Source organism: Orycteropus afer, unplaced genomic scaffold (assembly GCF_000298275.1).
Source record: "Orycteropus afer afer isolate SDZICR_OR568_19922 unplaced genomic scaffold, OryAfe1.0 scaffold00033, whole genome shotgun sequence".
In the NCBI taxonomy this organism is placed as follows: domain Eukaryota; kingdom Metazoa; phylum Chordata; class Mammalia; order Tubulidentata; family Orycteropodidae; genus Orycteropus; species Orycteropus afer.
Window position 1 is genome coordinate 9,430,752 of NW_006921620.1, and position 22,805 is coordinate 9,453,556.

Genomic DNA, 22,805 nt, shown 5'->3' on the forward strand with positions numbered 1-22,805 from the left:
CTTACTGCCATCAAGTCGATCCCAACTTATAGTGACTCCAATTGGGTTTCCAAGGCTGTAAACCATTAGAGAAGCAAATTGCCCCATCTTTCTTCCACAGAGTGCCTGGTGGGTTCAAACCACTGACCTTTTGGTTAGAAGCCAAATTCCTTAACCACTACATCACAAAATCTACTAATAGGATTTATTTTACATCTAATAGGAAAATATGTTTTAATTATCTGGAGCTGTCATCAGTGTGGTAAGATAGAAAATTATATTCAATGATTTGGGGAGTATCTTGGTTAAACATTTCTAGAAAATAGAAAAACATCTGATCTAAGTTGGGGTGAAGTACAGAGAGGGGGAAGGTAGTGTAGGTGTTGTCAGGGAGACCCAGCAAAGAAATCTTCTCTAAGGAAGTCAAATATGAATTCAATTTTGAGGTTAAGTCAAAGTGTCCAGATGAAAAACAAGGCAAGGAGAAGATTTTTGCCAAGCTAAAAGTGCATAGGGAATTCATTGGTGGTGTAAATATTTAACACATACAGCTGCAAATCAAAAGGTTGAAGGTTTGTGTTCATCCAGAGTCACCTTGGAAGAAAGCCCTGGTGATCTACTTCCAAAATGTCATTGAAAACCTTGTGTGGCACAGTTCTACTCTAATAGACACGAGGTCACCATGAGTGGTAATCAACTCAATGGAAATTTTTTTAAGTACATAATGCCTCTATGTACAAAGGACTAACAATATATGGCACAAGAGCAAGTTGCAACTACCCCCATTAGAAAAGAGTGTAGGAGGTGAGTAGGGAAGTAGAAAGATTTGGAATTCTCTCTTGTATCATGTTCTCTTAAACCTTTATATGAAGCTATTTTCAAATGTAGAAATATGGCGTGATTTCACTGGTGTTCTGGAAAGGCCACTTTGGTGGCAATATGAAAGATGGATAGGAAAGACTAGACGTAAATGATATTGAAGGCAGGATGATTAGTCATGCAGCTTTCAAAGTAATTCCCTGAGGAACGATGATGGATAAAGTTAAATTTGTGACAATAGACATAGAAAAGGATTATATAATACAGCATATGTCAGAAGTCAGACCTGGAACATGTAGAACCATACAGTAGAATTGTAGCCACATTAGCACATCCTTTGTGCTGCAGTCTTTTTAAAAACGTGCTTCATGGCCTCATGAAGCACACAAAAATAAATAACATTTGAGATTAGACTAATAATCATAGTCTTTATTTCTATATCTCCACTCTACACTCTTTCTGAAATGGCAGTTCTATGTAGTCTTGCTTGTCCCAGGTAACTCAGCCTCTGTACAAAGCTGACACCTGGTCCAAGATGAACCAATGAACTTCTTCTTTCTAAAATTCAATCTAAGAAGTATAGAGGTCAGGAGATGTAAACACCATGGTCATTATTCATGTAAATTTAAAGCTGTAAGATATTTTCATAGGCACACTGAGAGAAGCAGAGATAATCTGTTAATAGAGAGAAGCATGAAAATCACTAACTTAGTAGAAGAGAAAATGACAAAAATCCATGGATTCTGAGAGACAATGTTAAGTTGTTTCTGGTTTCTAGTTCCCCATCCAAACTCAAATACATTTATGGTAATTGGTTTCCTTGAATTTGGGTTCATGATTACTTGAAGTGGTGTAAAATTGTCTGTTCCTTGAAAACAAACCACCACTAATTCTGTTGTTATTGTTGTTGTTATGTGCTGTCGAGTTGGGCCCGACTCATAGCAACCCCTCCTTGGGTTTCTGAGACAGTATCACTATGGAAGTAGATTGCCCCATCTTCCTTCTGAGGAGTGGCTGGTGGTTTTGAACTGCCAGCCTTCTGGTTAGCAGTCAAGTGCCTTAGGCACTACACTACCAGAGCTCCCACCACTAATTCTGTTGTTGTTGTTGCTATGTGCCGTTGAGTCATACCCAACTCATAGCGGCCCCTCCTTGGGTTTCCGAGGCAGTATCACTATGGAAGTAGATTGCCTCATCTTCCTTCCGAGGAGTGGCTGGTGGGTTTGAATCGCCAACCTTCTGGTTAGCAGTCAAGTGCCTTAGCCACTATGTTACCAGAGCTCCCACTAATTCTAGTACAGCCTAATGGGTTAGAAAGATCTTGACCTCTTCTAAGAAAAATTAGGAATGGTTTAGCTAGAGCCTTGCTAGGTAACATTCACCTCTCTCCCAATGAAAAACTATGTTCAAGATAGATTTATAAATATCCAGTACCTCAGGGTACTGAAGAAGAGGTGAGCCAGAATGCCTAAGCATCAGGATGAGTACTGCTGACTTTTTCAAGACAGTCTACCATAGTGATTAAGAATGCAGACCCTGGTGACAAACTGCCTGAGTTTGCATCTTGTCTACCTCTTAGCTGTGTTAACTAGGTCAAGTGATGTAAACTCTCTCTGCCTGAAGTTGTTCATCTGAAAGTGAGGATAATAATACCTATCCCACAGGTTGTTGTAAGGATGAACTGAGATTCAGTATGTGAAGCAGTTAAACATTTATTTGCATATGTAAATACTCAAGAAATATTACTTCTTATGGTTTTTGTGATTATTATTTATAACTCTCCATTTCTCATCAACCATCAAGTGCTTTTAATTCTACCCTCCAAATATCTGTTGCATTCATCATCATTCTTTCCATCAAGATTGCCACTATGTCAAGCGGTCAGTCTGGATCATTGTTTGTACTCTCCACAACAGTTTCTCTTGTCTGTTATCCCTGACTCCACTCTTACCCACTCCAAATTAATGTACACACAAAACTAGAGTAGTCCTTTCCTGATTCAAATTAATTGATGTCTCCCCTGCTTAAAAGCCTCAATGACTCCCTGTTGGCCTCAGAATGTATTTCTTTCTATTCCTTTGTGGTATATAGGCTTTTGTGATCTGACTGCTGCTTAGCTGTCTAGCCTCATCTCTTACCATTTACTCTTTCTAATCCAGTTTCTGCTTTTAAAAGCTCACTTATTAGACCTTGGTACAGTGTGGAATATTCTTCTTCCTTTCTTATTTTACTACTTTCTGCTCATCTTTAGTTATCAGCATAGACATCACTTCCTCTGGAATATCTTCTGATATCATATATTTTTTTTTTATTCTCTACTAAAGTGTATTCAAATCAAGATTGAGCAAAGCATATCACTCACCATTCTATTATCAATGTTTAATATAGTGCTTGACACTAGTAGTTAAGTGAATGAATAAATTAATCTAACTGTATAGTGCATGAAGTTAGTATGAAATGTCCATGGAATAGTCAACAATGAATCTGGGCTAATATATATAAAATTAAAGTGTCAGTTCAAGGGATGAGACAAAGTGGGAGCAAATAAGGAATCACAGTAGAAGCTTAGAATTTCAGAAAGTTCAAGATGCAGATGCAAGCTGACACCATGGAGGGACTCACTAAGTTCTATAGAGTAATTCATGGAATCCCTGAGCTGGCTTACACTGACATATGGAATTCATTTAAAAGAATTCCAGTAGAGTAGATAATAAGTAATGGGAAGAGATTGAAGGATGGAAAACATAAAGTGACATAATCAACTTTGTTTTGGAGAAAGATGACATTACAGAAGACAATTTGAAGGGTCGAGACTGTTGATACAAATACTACCCAGTTAAAAGACTATGCTAAAAATTAAATTAGAGATAACAAGAGTCTTAAAGTAGGTGCTGTAAGAATGGGTAAAGGAGAGCAAATTAAAGCAACTAAGAACAAACACACATTTGGACATATTCAAAATATCATTTACGTTTTGTGTGCAGAGTGAATTTTAGAAATTAGCTTTAAAAAGCACAGTGAATGTAAGGAACTACAGGGTAATTTGTGTCTCTTATGAATTTTAAGTTTGGATTTGAGACAAGAAAAGCTAAGCATCACCTTTCTGCCTATTTGGTGCTATAATATCAATATGCTAATAATAACAATAAAGTTACCATTATAGATGAATTCACAAACAGGTTTTTCTAGACCCAAATTAAGACTAGGACATTGGGGTGACACATCTAGTTTGAGATTGCTTGCCCAAGGCCTTCCTATCAATTCATTCCAACTCTCAGATCCTGATGGCTATGGGCTCCTGTTTGCAGATCAACAGCTCTGCCACCCACAAGGAGCATGATCCAGGACAGATCGTGAGAGCTGTAGCATTTCATTTCACTGAAGTTGGTGTGCTTTTCATGCTTACTGACAATGCTGCCATAACGCCCTAGGTGAGGAGACACCTTACCCTGGAAATGATCAGTACAGGAAAAAGGTGTTTCAGTTGTCTCTACACAGCAAAAGGCTAATTCAGCTTGGTTTTGTGACTTTCCTTTGCTAATTTTCAAACAAATGATTTTTGATGGGAACATGACTTGAAGTTCCATGGTTAAAATTCTTCCTCAAATTATCTAACACCTGTTGGGAAAATTATCTCAGATATTTACATAAAATGTCAAAGGACAGCTCACATTTCTTACTCTCTACCCAAATTTCTATACTACCGCCCTTCCTAAAAAAAAAAAAAAAAAAAAAACCTCATTGAACAATCCCATCATGGCGTGCCCACAAGAAAATAGAAACACTCAAACCCTGTTAATGAGAGTGTAAAAAAAAAAAAAAAAAAAATCTTGAGGCTAGAAGACAGGGTAATCACAGTTTTGAAGTGAAGGAGAGAAGGGGCTGGGGAGGGAGAGCACGCTAGATTGCCAGAGCACTCTACGGTGTCACAGGACTTCTGCAAGGTGAGAACCTGAGCAGTGAGAGCTTGTGTTAACTTGCCTGACAGCCAAGGTCTTGTTCCTTTCAAAGTAATCTCCCCTGAGTGCTCCAAGACAGTCTGGCTTAGGCGGGCTCAATCCAATTTAATGGATGATTTGACAATGGAAAATTGAGGGGAGAAGGAAATGATACATGCCAGATATCAGCCCAGGTAAAGCCGGAAGGCGAGGTATCTGTCATTCATTTACCAAGTGGGAAGTGTCTGAAGGAGTAAGTGCTCAGTCTAGGGGCATGTTCCAGCAGAGCCTCTGGGGAGAGGGCATATCCAATTGTCCTCTAACCATGCTATATAGTATCCAAAATTTGGGAGCATTACTGGGCAATTTCTAACAATTAGCTATCTCTGACTAATTGTAATGAGTTTTCATTAGCTGACTTTTTGGAAGTAGATCGCCAGTCCTTTCTTCCTAGTCCATCTTAGTCTAGAAACTCCATTGAAACCTCTTCAGCATTATAGCAAAACATAAGCCTCCACTGGCAAATGGGTGTCAGCTACCCATGAGGCATTGGTTGGGAGCCAAACCTGGGTCTCCCGCATGCAAGGCAAGAATTCCACCCCTGAACCACACCCCTTTTAAGAACTGCCTTTTCCAAGTCAACTGCAGAAGAATCACTATTTGTGAGCTCTTAGTTCTACAGCACTTGACTGCTATTCAGAAGGCTAGCAGTTCAAACCCACCAGCCATTCCTCAGAAGGAAGATGGGGCAATCTATTTCCATAGTGATACCACCTCGGAAACTCAAGGAGGAGTCGCTATGAGTCGGTTAGGACTTGACGGTACATAACAACAGATCTTATCTAGGAGCTCTAGTAGCATAGTGCCTAAAGCACTTGACTGCTAACCTGAGACTGGCAGTTGAAACCCACCAGCCACTCCTCGGAAGGAAGGTTGGGCAATCTGCTTCTGTAGTGACACTGCCTCGGAAACCCAAGGAGGGGTCGCTATGAGTCGGGTCCAACTCCACAGCACATAACAACAACAAAGTTCTTATCTGCCCTCATTAACCATTCTTCTCCTTCTACATTTCTGCTTATGCTTAGCATCATCCAGCTATAATTCCCAGTTGATTGTTTCCAAGTTCCATTGGTAATGAATGATTACCTAATTTGGCAGACTTAGAACCTATGTTGTCATGAAGCATTCTCATAAGCATCCCAGGGAGCTCAAGCCCATATTCCTCTTAAAACATGTTCCTTCCTCTCCATGTATTGGTTGGCCTCACTGTCTGCTAAGTGTATTAACATGATTGGAGAAGGTAACAAATTAACTAGTTGTAGCTTTAACTGTTCTTTATCACATTTATGTTATTGCTACCGCCATTCTCCAAGGGTAGAACAGATGTTGGTGTTTGGTTTTAAGAAGTAGATCTCCCAGAGAAGGTCAGCATATGCAGTGGGAAGCCTCAGAATTAATTTTAGGAAGTCCTGATGACCCATTTTCATGGTGCTTTAAAATTACTCATCTTGAACCTATCATTATATACCTCTAACTTTCACTGGAGACATCCGAGGCCTTCATGGCATTATTTATTGTGCTTCCATGACACTAACTGGAGAAGGATGCAATTTCCTTGCAGAAAGGAAGTCATTCATCTTTCTCTGCCTTAAAGCTTGTGTTTGGGCAACTACCTTCCCATTGACAGCTGAAATGCTATAGAAAGAGGCCATTCTACAGCCTGGCTGAGAATATACTCTAAAGCACAAGTTCCCCATTCCCGTTTATAGAAGACAGCTTATAGAGTAGATAATAACAATGTCTAACAATAAAGAGCACATACTGTATGCTAGAACAGCTAGATGGTTTACATGGATTATCTAATGTAATCCTCACAGTAAGTAGTAAGTAGATACTATTATTATCCCCAACTTATATATAAGTGAATTGAATGGCTAAATAATTTTCCCAAGGTCAAAGAGCAAATAAGTAATCAGATCTGAAGCTTAAATCTTATCTGTTTCAATGGCCAGAGCTACACTTCCCCAAAACGATAATTCTCTGTTCCAGACAATGGAAAGATATTTTCTAAATGGACATTTGCTTCTCCCTTTGCAGTGGCAGTCACCATCCCTTTGCAATCCTGGTTCGTGCACTCCAGTGAAATAATTTTTCTACTCTCCAGTGTCAGAACTATTTTCAGCAGTTTTACTTGTCCATTTCCCAAGCAGTTTCCATCATATTGGAAAGATTAAATTGTAAATAAGAATGCCTGCATTTCAAAAAAGGGGACAGACCTAGAAATAATGTAGAAAGTTTGAACTTTACTTCTATTTGGTAACCACCAGTTTTTTATGTTTTCACCATGTTTCATGCAGTTTGTCACTATCATATATGTTGACTCCAAACCTTCAAAGTAAACTTACTTTCATTTTTTTTTTCTTTTTTCTTCTTCTTTTATTTTTGGTTGTCTAGAAGCTACAAGGAAGAAATGGATAAAGAATGATTTTTAATATCAGGTTCAATACAACCACCAGGGGTGGAATAACCAATAAGCAGGTAAGCCTGGGCTTACTTGTGCTTACTTACTAACCTGTGGAGAACAGTTTCACATGGGTTTGACTACAGATTAGTAATTAAGCACAAATAAACCTGTGTTTACCTTGCTTACTAGGTACTCCATCCCTGTCAGGGATTTTAAGTTTGAAAAGAGGCTCTGATTCTGTAGGAGGGTGCTATGGCGTTGTGAGAGAAATAGATACCAGCCATGCCTAGAAGCAGAATCTTTGATGTAGTGGAAAAAAATGTGATAGTATTCACTACAAATTAGTAAGTAAGCAAAAGTAAGCCCATGCTTACATTGCTTACTGAGTAATCCAACACTGTCAAGTACTATTTTTTTTTTTCTGTAACTATGATATGCAAGACACAGTGCTTGATGCTGGGCCCAATCCACAAAGGACAAACGTCATTTCAGCTCATAGCAGCTGAGGATCTATTGGGGAAAAAGAAAATATATATGCACACGTGTTAATGGATGTCATCTTTTGTAGGTTGTTCATGATAAAAAAAAATCAATATCCATATAAAATATGGTAAAAAATGGCACATTACACACTCTCCAAAACTTTCATTAATTGTTTTACTACAGCAAGACATATAGGAATAAAAAGGGGGGGAAAAAAAAAGAGAGAGAGAGTAAAGTAATCGAAACTCAACATTTGCCTTTATCATATCAAATAATATGAAATTTCTAATACAAAGTCTTTAGTCATATTGAGCAAACCGAAAGGCCTATTAATAAATTAGAGAATTCTACTTAAGCCATGTTGTTGTTGTTATGTGCCGTCAAGTCAGACCTGACCCATAGCGACTCCTCCTTGGGTTTCCGAGGCAGTATCACTATGGAAGTAGATTGTCCAACCTTCCTTCCAAGGAGTATCTGGTGGATTTGAACCACCAGCCTTCTGGTTAACAGTCAAGTGGCTTAGGCACAATGCTACCAGAGCTCCTTAACCCATGTTAGCTCACTTTAATTCTTTGATTTCTTACTAATGACCAATTCTAATTTTTTTGCAATAGTTACTAATGATCACATTGAGCTCTAAAACTTCTCTTTTGCAAGAAACACTACATTTTAACAGTCTACATTATATTTTAACCATTAAAATCATATTTTCACTTAAGTTTGGGTATGCTTTAGAAAATATACATATTTTTAAATGACTAAGTTACTTGAAGCTATATTATGACTCACTATAGGGGTAATAATTATATTGCAGAGCCCAAATCAAGTACATGATGTAATCTTTTGTGTAACATTAAAAAATCTGTGCTACAAGTTTGTACTATAAGGAGATATACAGAACAATTCTCAAATATTAAATGAATAAACAGTGTACATACTGTGTGTGATGTTCCACCATTTCCATAAATAAATAAAAATAGATGCATATGTGATATAAATAATACAAATAATATTTCTCCCATAGCAGCTATGGTGATTCTTTGATCACATTCTGAGGTGTTTTTTGTTTGTTTGTTCTGTTTTTTTATTTCTAAAAACTTTGCTAGAAACACAGGTTCTTTTGCTTCAGTTAGCACCTGTCCTGTGTTTCTATAGCTTTAGGTGAATTTTCAAGACTTTTCTTAGTGGCTTTCATCAGGCGAGATATGCTAAGCCTTAGCTACAGGGAATGAAATGTATTGCTATCCTGAGAAGTGTCCCTTCCAACAACTCAGGAGCCAGATTCAATGCAGAAGGGCTCTCTCACACCACTCTTCAAAACCTGAAGAAACACTTCAGGAGAATAACATAGGCATCAGTAGGTGTTGACAGGTGTTTGACTGTTTACCCTCAAGGTTGTGATCTTTGCTCAGCTTACTCATTATTATTGGTCCTAGAGTGGGCAAGTTGAATGGTGAGAGCTACAGACACCTTAGATATTCCAAAGGGAGAAATATGCCTTCTGTCACCTGTTTGTGCTGAAAATTTAAGGGGCTAGGTTATCTCCTCCTAGCTAGAATCACATGTTGTTGTTGTTGTTGTTGTGTGCCGTCGAGTCGGCCCCGACTCATAACGACCCCTCCTTGAGTTTCCGAGGCAGTATCACTACGGAAGTAGGATTGCCCAATCCTTCTGAAGAGTGGTTGGTGGGTTTTAACTGACAGCCATCTGGTTAGCAGGCAAGTGTCTTAGCCACTATGCTACCAGAGCTCTTTAGAATCACATAAGGATATATATATATATATATATATATATATATATATATATATTTTTTTTTTTACTCTGGCAAATGTCTAGTGATGGGGAAGGTCATGGAAAGTATGATTTCCATAGCTTCAGATAGAGCCAGGCAAATGAAGGGGAAGTAAAAGTTGAAAGCACAGATAGAGATCTTGGAGATGACATGAGGTCAAGGAAAGAAAGAAAAGTTATGTACACGTTGCCACTCACTCATACCGTAACTCTGTTTGTAGCTGGAGCTGAGCAACTCCACAAATTCTATTTATGAAGTGTTTTATGACAGCAGTGTAGATGTAGAAGAGGACCTGTGTTGAGGCTTCACTACATAACAAGCCTCATGGTTGCACTTAATTCTTCTATTTATTTTGAGTAGCTTTAAGATGTATTATCCTAGCAAACACACATTTATTGCTAAGACTGTGTGTTTATTTGGGGTGATGAGGCAGCTGCTAGAGATGCTAGGAGAGATAAAACTCCTACTCCAGCCACACTGGCATACCTACACATTGGGATGTAGAGTTTGTACAAACATGCAAGTAGGAATATAGCAAAGCAGAGCTGGCAGTAAGTGCTGTTATTTCTGAGGCAGCTGCCAGGTCGCTGCACCTGCCAGGTGCAGGTAGCTTGTTCTTCAGATAGAAATTTTCATCCCTAACTATAGAGTGGCCATAATACTCCTGTGGTGGTACATCTAAAGCATTTCAGCTGAATCCTCAAAAAAAAAAAAAGGAAGAAAGCAGAGGGGAAGGATGGTCTCACCACAATTTTGAATATGCTTCAACTAGATTAAATGTATCTGTGATTACAGCTCTTGCAGTGCCCAAATACTCCAAGAGATTATTTTTCACATACATTTATCACTTTTCACTGGCTTTAATGAATCAAACTGACTTATATATTGAAAAGTTGTTTGACTTCCCCCATATAACAGAATGGAATTCACTACATCAAAGATCAGCAGATACTGCATATTAATTGACTTTCTGATATTTAAAAACAGCTGAAATTATAATCCCTAAAATGAAGCATGTCAGTATCTTAGATTGGATTCTCTGAAAGTGGATCTAGAGACACAGATGTGAATGTGAGAAGTTTATTTGGGTAGTATTCCTAGGATAAGGAGCCCTGGTACAGCAATTGTTAAATGGCTGCTAATCAAAAGACTATCAGTTTAAACCCACCCAATGCCTCTTCAGAAGAAAGATGTGGCATTCTGAGCCCATAGAGATTGCAGCCCAGAAAATCCTATTGGACAGTTCTACGCTATCACATAGGGTTGCTGTGAGTTGGAATTGACTCGATGTTACCAAACAACAATCCTAGAATGCACCAGTAGGGAAGTGGGGAAGTCAGACAAAGAAGGAACGGAAGATGGTTAAGGGTGCATTGTAGTTGAGTGCCACCAACCACTCCTTGGAGGGAAGGTTGGGCAATCTACTTCCATAGAGATACCACCTTGGACCCCAAGGAGGGGTCGCTATGAGTCGGGGCTGACTCTGTGGCACATAACAACAACAACATAGTTGAGTGCAGTTCTTGGATGATATAAACAGCAAACGTGGCTACTAACAGAAATGTTGGAAGTTCGAGTTCACCTAGAAATGCCTCAGAAGAAAGGCCTAATTATGTACTTTCAAAAACTCAGCCACTGAAAACCCTGTGGAGCATAGGTCTACTCTGACACACATAGGGTAACTATGAATTGGAGCACTCGACAACAGTCTTTCTTTCTTTTTTTTTTTTTTTTTTTTTTCAGTTGAGCAGCAATTGAGGCTCAATCGCACTAGGGAATTATGGGATTCAAAATAGAACATAACTCAGCATTATCTTCTTCTGAGTGGCAAAGACTGAGTTATTTGTTTTCCACTCCCATTTGCCATGAGTGTAAGTCTACACCTAAGGGCACTTTAGAACTGACAAGGTAAAACATATCAGGAGGAGAGTAACAAGAACTGGTAGTAGGCACTACTGACCTGTATTGGAATGATGAAAGCAGAAGGAATATGGGTGGAGTCATAATATCTGCCATAGTTGGGTCCCCAGAGTAGCTAAGCTGTTGTTAGTCCAACACCCCTAGAAGTGTAGCCTGTGACACAGAAGTTTAAGCACTATTTAAGCTTATGGGTCACAATATCTACTTCTCAATCTTTCCAGATAGGTGGCTCAAGACAAGAGTTGTCCTCATAATATAAGTAAATAATCTCTTGATGCTAGTGATGAGAACACCTGAAAATAAGTCAATCGGCTTTGACTATGTGTATCTGATCTCATTTTCTCTCTGCCAGACTGGGTAAGGGGCCATGAATTATATTTGGTACTTGAGAATAGAACTGGGAGAGAGGACAGGAGCAGGCCAACAGGAAACTTATATCCAGAAGTGCAAGTCCAAGCCAGAAAAGCATTTGACTTAAAGCCCAAGTACACATAAAATCAAAAGCAAAGGAGATCAGTTAAGAAGTAAAGTCACTAAAGCAAATAGATAAGAGGGTAGTCATAAAACTAGCTGTATCAGTCAAAGCTGATACAGCTTGATATAGTAAGAAATAAATCCCCAATTCTCAGTGACTTAAGACAAGTGAGAATAATTTCTCCCTCATATAAAACCCACTGTTCTTCCCAAGCATGACTCATGTTCCTTCTGTTTTATGTCTTCACCATTTATAAGTGCTTTGAATCTGCTGGATCCTCTAAATCTGACTGACAGATTGGGAAAACAGAAGTGAAAGACTGAGTTGGAGAGTTTTATGAGACAAACCGGGAAATGCCATGCATTACTTTGACCCACAAACCACTGGCAAGAACTGTTACAGTTCCCCCACCTAAGAAGATTGGGAAATATAGTTCCTGAATTGGAAGGAATGTCCCAGCAAACTCTCCACTCTATGGGGGGAGCATGAATTTTGGTAGAGAGCTTGCTATCTCTAGCACACAAGTCAAATCTAGACCATTCAGTAAGAAAAGGCAGTTATGAGAAGTAGAGCTCAGTGAACTTGGACGAAAATGTACCATGTCCAATTCTGAAGCCAGCCAGAGACCAGATGCCTCTGGTAGAGTCCTTCCTGCCAGTCAGGGCATGACCCAGCTAATAAAAGTATCAGGACAGCATGAACAATGTAGAAAAACTGATCAACCAGAGAATAAATCCCAGCATGAAACCCAGAATTTTTTTTTCCTCCCTTCCTTCATCTAAAGATAGACAGCCCAGAACAAAATTCAATCCAAATTTGAATTCAGCTTAATATCACCAATATAATTTTTCACTGGGCTTTTCTGCATTCAGTGATAAAAGCAGCACACAATTATTTACGATTGAACCAATGATATTGTGATGAGAAGTCTCTGAAGACTGTCTGCTGAGTGCCAGTTGTTAATGAATCCCATTTGTCTTTCTTGATTAAGTCTGCTATTACCCCTGTTTAGTCCTGTCACCAACCCTTTAGCAAGAATTTTCATATCACTGTTTAGATGAGAAATTAGCCTATGAGAGCAGCACTCATCAATCAGAGGCAGTTTATTTAATACAGTTTACAGTTTATGAGTTCAAAAACTGTAGCCTCATACATTAGGAATGGATCACTGTCCTAGGCTGAGACAATCAGGGGGTTCAGTTCACTTGACAGGTGTGGAGAAACCACTCTAAAGGTGAGAGGCACACTTAGAGGAGGGCTGCAGGATCACATGCCTGCAGTTGAGTACCAGGAGGCTTTCTCTTCTGATTAGGGAATCTCCCCCCGCCCCTTGATTTAAGCAAGTATTCAGTTTTATGAACTTAACCACGTCTTCCTTCAACACTGACTAGAAACTCAAAAAGGAAATTTTAGAATAGCCTCACTTCGTTATAATACTGACTATTTTTCTTGTTTTCAATATTTTTTAAAGCACTCAGGTTGAATATTTGCCCACTGAAATCATAAAGAGCAACATGTCCATGAAGCTGTCATTTTGCAAAGAGTAGTCCAGTTTGTGTTGTAGTTGGATGCCCTCCAGTCGATTCCAACTCATAGTGACCCCATAGAACAGAGTAGAACTGACCCATAAGGTTTCCTTGGCTGTAAGCTCTACAGGAGCATGTTACCAATTCTTTCTCCCACAGAGTCTCTGGATGAGTTTGAACTACCAACATCTGGTTTGCAGGCAAGTGCTTAACTGTTTTGCCACCAGGTCTCCTTTTCTATCCAGTGGCTGTGTGTAAACAGCACAAAAGGAAATGGAGTTTTGCATTTATGTAACACAGCTATATAGTTTTGAGATCATCTGAACTAGGGGATTTTGGCCCCCAAGAGGGCTTTGGGACCCAGATTGGCAGGATCTGTTGGATATTTAATGATATCAAACATTGTGGTCAATTTCAGAAAAAATATTTCACATCACAATGTATTGAACAAGGCAGACTTAGAGAATTGCTTCCCATAATCTTATTTCATTTAGAGGTATAGTTCTCAACTCAATTTTACCTATGGCCTCCCCTTATTTTCCAAATCAATACTTTCCTAACAAGAAGAATTGTTTGTATTCTTGTTAAGTTTGAAGAAGCAATAAATGCACAAGTTTGCTGGAAACACTCACCTCCTGTCTCCCACTTACTATACTGGCCTTAAATCTTAAGAAGGAGAACACCTTAGAAGTATTTAGGAACTAGAGAATACTAGCTCCTCTCAGACGATAGGAACTTTGCCATCACCACTATTCCTCATTGGCTACTTGGAAACATATAACTCCAACTTCCCTGACCACTTTGGAATTCATAATGACATCAGATGATGCTGATCCCTCTTTTAAAGAATAGTCTACTTTTCTCAAAACAATGCCTTTTATATCTAGATTGGGATATGTTATGTTAAAGAATGTTTTATTTCAATCAACCATTAAGGATATTTCAATCTTTATTGTAATTGCTTTACTTGTTGTTTTACATAAAGAATGTATGGCCATTGTTAAAAAAAGAGAAAAGAAAGAAATCAAGCAACATAGCAGTCAGTATATAAAGTAAAAAGTCAGCCATCCTATCAACTCCTCATTCCCATTCACCAAGTGCAACTGCTTTTAAGGTTGATGTATATCCTTTAGACTTTTTATGCACAATAAACACTATTTTTAATATTAACAAATTAACATTCACCAAGTGCAAGTGCTTTTAAGGTTGATGAATATCCTTTAGACTATTTTATGCACAATAAACAATATTTTAAGTTCTTAACAAATAAAATGAGATTATACTACATATGTTGTTCTATCACTTGTTTAATTTGTGTAAAACATCATGAGCATTCTTCCATTTCAGTACATTAATATAAATCACATTTTTATTGGCTCCTATGTGTATGTGCATAATTTACTAATCCCTATTGAATAGCAATTATGTGGTCTTCAATAATTTTGCTATTACAAAACTGCGTTGGACATTTTTAAACTTTTTCCCTTGACTATTTTTGAGCAATTCAGATTTGCTGATTCAAAGGCTATGTATTTTTTTTTAAATTTTAAGTAATATTGACAAATCTCCTCAAGTTTAAAAAGAACTTAACATCTTTTAATTAATTTCTCACACACTGTAAAATCCAATTTTTTACAAGGTGATATTTAAATGAATTTATCTACCTAACAGTTGATGGAGATTCAAATGAAGCACACACGTGTGCACACACACATACACATACAATTGGCCCTCAGTATGGTGAGTTCAACATCTTCAGATTCAACCAACTGCATATCAAAAATAATTGGGGGTAGGGGGAAGGCAATTAAGCAGTCAAAGAAATCCCTCAAAAGTTAAGACAGAGCACAAAGTGGTATTTAAATAGCATTTACATTGCATTAGGTATTATAAGTAATCTACAGATAATTTAAAGTATATGGGAGGATGTGCATAGATTATATGCAAATACTATGCCATTTTACATAAGAGTATCCCCAGATTTTGGTGTCCATAGGGGTCCTGGAACCAATGAATGTCAAAAGGGATGCTTATAGATGATACATAGATAGACAGATAGGTAGATAGATAGATAGATAGTAGATAGATAGATATACATGGATGTTGTTATGTGCCATGGAGTTGGACCCAACTAATAGTGACCTCTCCTTGGGTTTCCAAGGCAATATCACTACAGAAGTAGATTGCCCAACCTTCCTTCCGAGGAGTGGCTGGTGGATTTAAACTGCCAACCTTCTGGTTAGCACTCAAGTGCCTTAGACACTATGCTACCAGAGCTCTGAATAGACAATAGATGTAGATATATAGATGATGATAGATGATAGATAGATAGATACATGCATACATACATAGATGGATGGATGGATAGATAGACCAAACTCACTGCCAAACTCCTTTGGATTCCAAAGCAGTATCACTACAGAGCTCTGGTAGCATAGTGCCTAAGGCACTTGACTGCTCATCAGAAGGCTGGCGGTTAAAACTCACCAGCCACTCCTTGGAAGGAAGGTTGGGCAATCCTACTTCCGTAGTGATACTGCCTCGGAAACCCAAGGAGGGGTCGCTATGAGTCGGGGCCGACTCGATGGCAAACAACAACAACAACAACAACATCACTACAGAAGTAGAGTGCCCAATCTTCCTTCTGAGGAGTGGCTAATAAGTATGAACCACCAGCCTTCTGGTTAGCAGTCAATTGACTTACGCACTATGCCACCAGAGCACCAGTGTTTGGGGGATATATATATATATATATATATTTTAAAAATTCACCCATTTAACATGTGGCAAAAGACTTTGCTATCACTGAATCACATCAAGTGTAAGATCCTGGGGCATTGTTCCCGGCTCTTTTCCTTTACTAAAAGTGTTATTTCTGGTGTAAAAAAAATATATATATAATGATATATAACACATATATATATATATATATAATTCTGGTAATATAGTACCTAAGGCACTTGACTGCTAACCAGAAGGCTGGTGGTTCAAACATACCAGCCACTCCTTGGTAGGAAGGTTGGGCAATCTACTTCCATAGTGATACTGCCTTGGCAACCCAAGGAGGGGTCCCTATGAGTCGCGTCTGACTCGATGGCACATAACAACAACAACACTCAACAACACCCATTTTTCTAACAGGTAGGCTAACCTAAGCTACTCTGTAGGTGTTTGAATCTCAAAATAATTCATATCAATTGTCTCAAGAGATTGGACAGTGTTCACAAAACTTTGGAAAATGCAAAGAAAGAAACCAAAGAGTATATTCAGTTTTGAATATGCCTGTTATTATTGTCACAATAGGTGATGTTATGTTGTAGTAACAAATTAACCTGGAAATTTCATTGGCATAACAAAATGGTTTATTTCTCATACTACGAGTACATCACAGATGAGCAAGGGATTCCGTTGCACATAGTCATTTGGGAACTCATGAGACTCATCTTTTAGTTGCATCATCTGGAACATATGGCTTCCTCAGTCACTGTGGCAGAGGATGAGCAACTGGAAAATTATGTATGGACATGGTTTGTTCTGTGCTACCATTACAAAATAATACATTTTCTTTAAAACCTAAATAATAATTCTGAAAGTCTCATGGTTAGTGACCATTATCTCCAGCACTGCTATCCATGCCAATGATGGATCATCAGCATCTCTGATATTGATATTAATATCTCTGATTGATACTGAAACTCGAGTTGTATGTAAAAATGGGACCTGACTGGATCCCATTCTTTTGCTGGTTCTATTCTTTAGATTGCCCCATCTTCCTTCTAAGGAAGATGGGGCAATCTACTTCCATAGTGACACTGCCTCAGAAACCCAAGGAGGGGTCGCTATGAGGTGGGTCTGACTCGAAGGCACATAACAACAACAACAACATTCTTGACTTTTGTTGCTACAACCATTGCTGATCTCAGTCAATTAATCCACTGACCTAGATCATACTGATTTCTCTAGGCATAAGAAAGAATGCTCCCTCTGTCAGAATCACATTCAGTAAAGGGTTTTCTACAACAACCTGGCTATCATTCTTTAGAAAGAAAGCACTTTCCATTCAATTTATGGGCTGACTTGGCTAGTAGAGGATTCCAGATCTGCCACACTCCCTTCTAAAGACCTATGACCCACAGAGGAGAGTTTTCTATGATTGTGGATGATAATAGGATCTGTGAAATCAGGTGTACATGAACTATTGAATGTAAAACAAGTTTGCTATGTAAATTTGCATCCAAAACACAATAAAAATTAAAAAAAAAAAAATCCATCCATTTAACATGTGGCAAAAGACTGCTATCACTGAATCACATCAAGTGTAAGATCCTGGGGCATTGTTCCCGGCTCTTTTCCTTTAATAAAAGTGTTATTTCTGGTGTAAAAAAAAAAAAAAATACCTATGACCTACAGTTGATCCCTCAACCTACTTCTTCCTTCTCAGGGTTCTCCATTATCCCATCCTTCAGCTAACATTAATTATCAAATTTTTATGCAAATAATGTGGATGTTATATATCCATTTTTTTGCCAACTGTATCCTCCCTCCAGGGTATTTTCATAAGCATACTGTGCTAAATTTTTGTGCTTAGAGAAATACCTTGTGAGTACGGCACAATTGGCAAAAACCATATAACACAAGTAGCATGTTATTTGTGTAAAATTATAGTAATCTAGTAGACACAGCCACAGAAGAAAAGAAAAGGTCAATGTCCTTGTCCTTTTTCTCTTAAGCTACTTCTCGCTACTATGTAAATCCCTGAGTACAAACAGATATAAGTGAAAAGGGCACTGCCTCCCTCCACCCTACGTTGTCCAAAAACCAAATAGCAGAGTTCAAGTAAGATGGCGGAATAAGCAGACCAACTGCACAGACCTTCTTCAACAAAGAAAAAGTGAACCAGTTAACACAGATACAGAAGATAATCCTGGAGCCCTGAGCTTTGAAGAGAAGGATATAGAAGTGGACAAAACTCCAACTAGTAGAAGAGCCTGCATGAAAACACTGAAAAAGGAGACATATGGAGCTGTGGTCTATCAGTGATCATGATGGCACAGACAGCTTGGATATTGCCAACTTGTGCTAAGACCTAAGAATTAACCTAAAATTCAGCACTGCTAGCCAGGAGCTGCATGGAGGACCAAACTAGTGACTGGTGAATAAAAGGGGAAGCAGCAAAGAGGAAGGCAGGCTGAACTGTGGACCTTTGCCTGTCTGTAGGATGCAGCCATTTTGAATGTTTACAAGAGATTCAACCATTTTCATATTTAAAGTGACAGTGTTCTCCCAGATTCCAGGGACTTAAGAATAGGCTCCACTTGGCGGAAACCACAAGGACATTCAGGACGTGAACAATTGGAAAGGTGCAATATTCTCTTTGTTACTTTTATACCCCACACCCTTTTGGTGAATGTAGGTGAGGACATCCCTCACTCCTATACCCTTTAGGGCCAGCAGAAAATCCACCCCAGTCTTTGTGCTCAGGCAGAGACTGGGTGCCCTGCCCAACCTGCACACATTTTTTTTTCCTTTTTTTTTAGCGTGTTTCTTTCTGTCTGCTTTAAAATTATTATTATTGTTATTACTTGTCCCTTTTACTATTATTCTTTATCCTTCCCTGCCCAGGTTCTAGTTTTCAGCTCTTTCTCTCTTCCTTCTTTCTGGTTCCCATTTTTTTTTTTTCTCATAGTTAACCCAATTCTTTGTTTTTCTTTTTGCATTTTTCTCTCATTATTGTCCTACACTACCTCTTTTCTCTTATTGTCCTCTCCCCAGATATTACGGGGTTTATTTTTTTTCTTTCTTTTTTTTTTTTTGGTGATTATTCCTACTTGTTTACATAGTGTGCTTTTGTCCATTTGCTTTAACTTTTTTGATGGTTTCTCAATTGTTGTTTTTGTCTAACTGAGTGAGAGACAGCAACAGTACCAACACAACACAACTACACCCGCACCTCCTGCAGCTTCACTTACTGAGTGAAAGTCACCACTTCATTCTCCATCCACTGGCCAATGATAAACGACCATCAAGAGAGCTTGACCCACCCATAACTGATCTACACAGTTACCAGAGATCCAAATATAACAATGTCACAATGTCTCAGAGAAAACAGATGATCACAGTCCACACACAGAAGCAAGATAAAGTGGTAGAAACAAGAGAGCAGGATACAGACCAGAACACACCCCTGAGAAAGAAGCAGCATTGGAACTTCCTGATGAGGAATTCAAAAGAATTATACTTAGCTATCTTCAAAGGATTGAGAGACAAATCAAGGAAAACACTGACAAAATAAAGGAAAACACAGGCAAAAGCTCAGAACAATTTCAGAAGAAAACACAAGAACAAAATGAAAAATTAGGAATGACACAAAATCTACTATAGAAATCCAGATTAATACTAAATTTTCAGAAATAGATAACACATTGAAAGGGCAAAGGAGTAGAATTAAATCAATGGAAGACAGAATTAATGACATTAAAGACAATTGCCTAAATATATTTTTGGAAAGGGATCAATCAGAAAAAAAATCAATACAAAATGAAGAAAGGCTAAGGTTCATGTGGGATGCCATCAAAAGGAATAACCTACATGTAATCAGAATTCCAGAAAAGGAAGAGAAAAAGAACACCACTGAGAAAATTGTACAAGATTTGTTGGAAGAGAAATTCCCTGATATGATGAAAGATAAGAATATATCCATTCGGGAAGTCCAGCAAACACCAAAGAGGATAGACCCCAAAAAATCACCAAGACATATCATCATCAAACTCATCAAAACCAAAGAAAAGAAAGCATCCTGAAAGCAACATGGGAAAAATGACACGTTCCTTACAAACGACAACCAATAAGAATAAGCTATGATTTCTAAGCAGAAACCATGCAAGCAAGAAAGCAATGGGATGGTATACATAAAACACTGAAAGAAAAATTTCTGACCAAGAATTATATACCCAGCAAAATTGTCCCTCAAATATGATGGTGAAATTAGGAGATTTCCAGATAAACAGAAATTAAGGGAACTTGTTAAAAACAGACAAACCTTACAAGAGATACTAGAGGGAATCCTCTGAACAGAGAACCAATAATAGCAAACCACAATAGACATTAATACACAAGATGACACAACCCCAAAGCCAACACAGCTATGGACATATCCAAAGTAAAATAAGCTTACAAGATTGTAAACAGGGAACCAGAGATAACAATTGGCAAATGAGGACAACTCCTCTGCTAGTATAATGCCTAAGGCACTTGACGGCTAACCAGAAGTCTGACAGTTCAAACCCACCAGCCACTCCTCAGAAGAAAAGTTGGGCAATCTAATTCTGTAGTGATACTGATTGGAAACCCAAGGAGGGGTCATTATGAGCCAGGCCAACTTGATGGTACATAACAATAACAACAACAAACAATAAAAAAAAAAAAAGAGGAGAAAAATTGTGTAATTACAGAACTTCCAAATGTTGAGAAATTCAAGAGAGTTGCAAGATAGAATGGACCTTTCTAAACTTGGGGAGAAAATTATTAATCACAAAGTAACCTCAAAGAAAAATTATAAACCATCATATCATGATAAAAAAGAGGTCAAGCACAAATATTTAACAAATACAAAAACAATACCAACAAATAAAATGATAACATGATTCATAAACAAAATGAGCTCAGCACAGAAAATTACATGAAACAAAAAAACCAGGAATGCCATGAAAAAACACATAACAAAATGAGAGCAACCAATTCATACTTGTCAATAATTACACTGAATGTTAATGGATGAAATACACTGTCCAAGCAATGGAAAGTTGCAGACTGGATAAGAAAACAAAACCCATCAATATGCTGTCTACAAGAGACACACCTTAGAGACAAAGACAAAAATAGACTGAAAATCAAAGGGTGCAAAAAGATATATCAACCTAATGGCAACCAAAAAAGAGCAGGAGTGGCAATATTAATCTGTGATAAAATCAACATTAAGACAAATACCACCATATGAGACAAGGAAGGACATTATATAATGATTAAAGAATCAATTGAACAATAAAATATAACCATAATAAATATCTATGAACCCAATGAAAGAGCTCCAAAAGATAAAAGTTAGACATTAAAAGAGTTCAGGAGAAAAATGGATGATTCCACAGTCATAGTGAGAGACTTTAATACACCATTTTCAATGAAAGATAGAGCTGGAAAGAAATTCAACAAAGATGCAGAAGAGCTAAACAATACAATCCACCAACCTGACCTTATCTATAGAGCACTTCCCCCAACAATGGCACAATAGACATTCTTTCCCAGTGCACATGGAACATTCTCCAGGATAGACCATATATTAGGCCATAAAGCAAGGCTTAAAATATTTAAAAACATTGAAAGAGTGGAAAGCATTTTTTCAGATCACAATGCTATCAAATTAGAAATCAACAATAGGAAGAATAACAGAAAAAGAGCAAACACATGGAAATGCAACAACATCCTCCTCAAAAATGACTGGGGAAGAGAGGAAATAGAAACTGAAATTCAAAAATTCCTTGAATCAAATGAGAATGAAAATACAACAAACCAAAATCTTTGGGACACAGCAAAAGCAGTGATTAGAGGCCAATTTATAGCAATAAATACACACATCAAAAAGAACAAAGAGTCAAAATCAATACCTTAACCCAACATCTCCAACAATTAGAAAAAGAATAGCAAAAAAAAAAAAAAAAAAAAACAAAATAGAAAAACAAAAAAAAAAAAAAAAAAAAAAAGTCTACAGTCATCAGAAGACAGGAAAGAACCAAGATTCAAGCAGTAATCAATGGAAAAGAAAACCGAAAGACAATAGAAAAAATCAACAAGACTAGAAGTTGGTTTTTTGAAAAGATTAATGAAATTGACACACTACTCACAAAATTAACAAAGAAAAAGAGGGAGAGAATACAAATAACACGAAAAAGAAGCACAATGGACAACATCAACAGAACCAACTGAAATATAAAGGACAATATCAGGATACTATGAAGACCTGTACTCCAAAAACTTTGAAAATTTGGAAGAAATGGACAGATTTCTTGATTATACCACTTACCTACACTAACACAGACTGATGTGGAAAAGTTGAACAAATCCATTACAAAAGAAGAAATTGAATACGTCATAAAAAAATTACCAACAAAAAAAAATTCCTGGCCCACATGGCTCTACCGCAGAATTCTACCAAACATTCAGAAAAGAACTGACACCAATCCTATTCAAACTATTCCAAAATATAGAAAAGGATGGAGTCCTCCCAAATTCATTTAATGAAGCAAGTAAAACCTGGATATCAAAACCAGGCAAAGACATCACTCAAAAGGAAAACTACAGACCAATATCCCTCATGAATATAGATGCAAAAATCTGTCACAAAATCCTAGCCAAT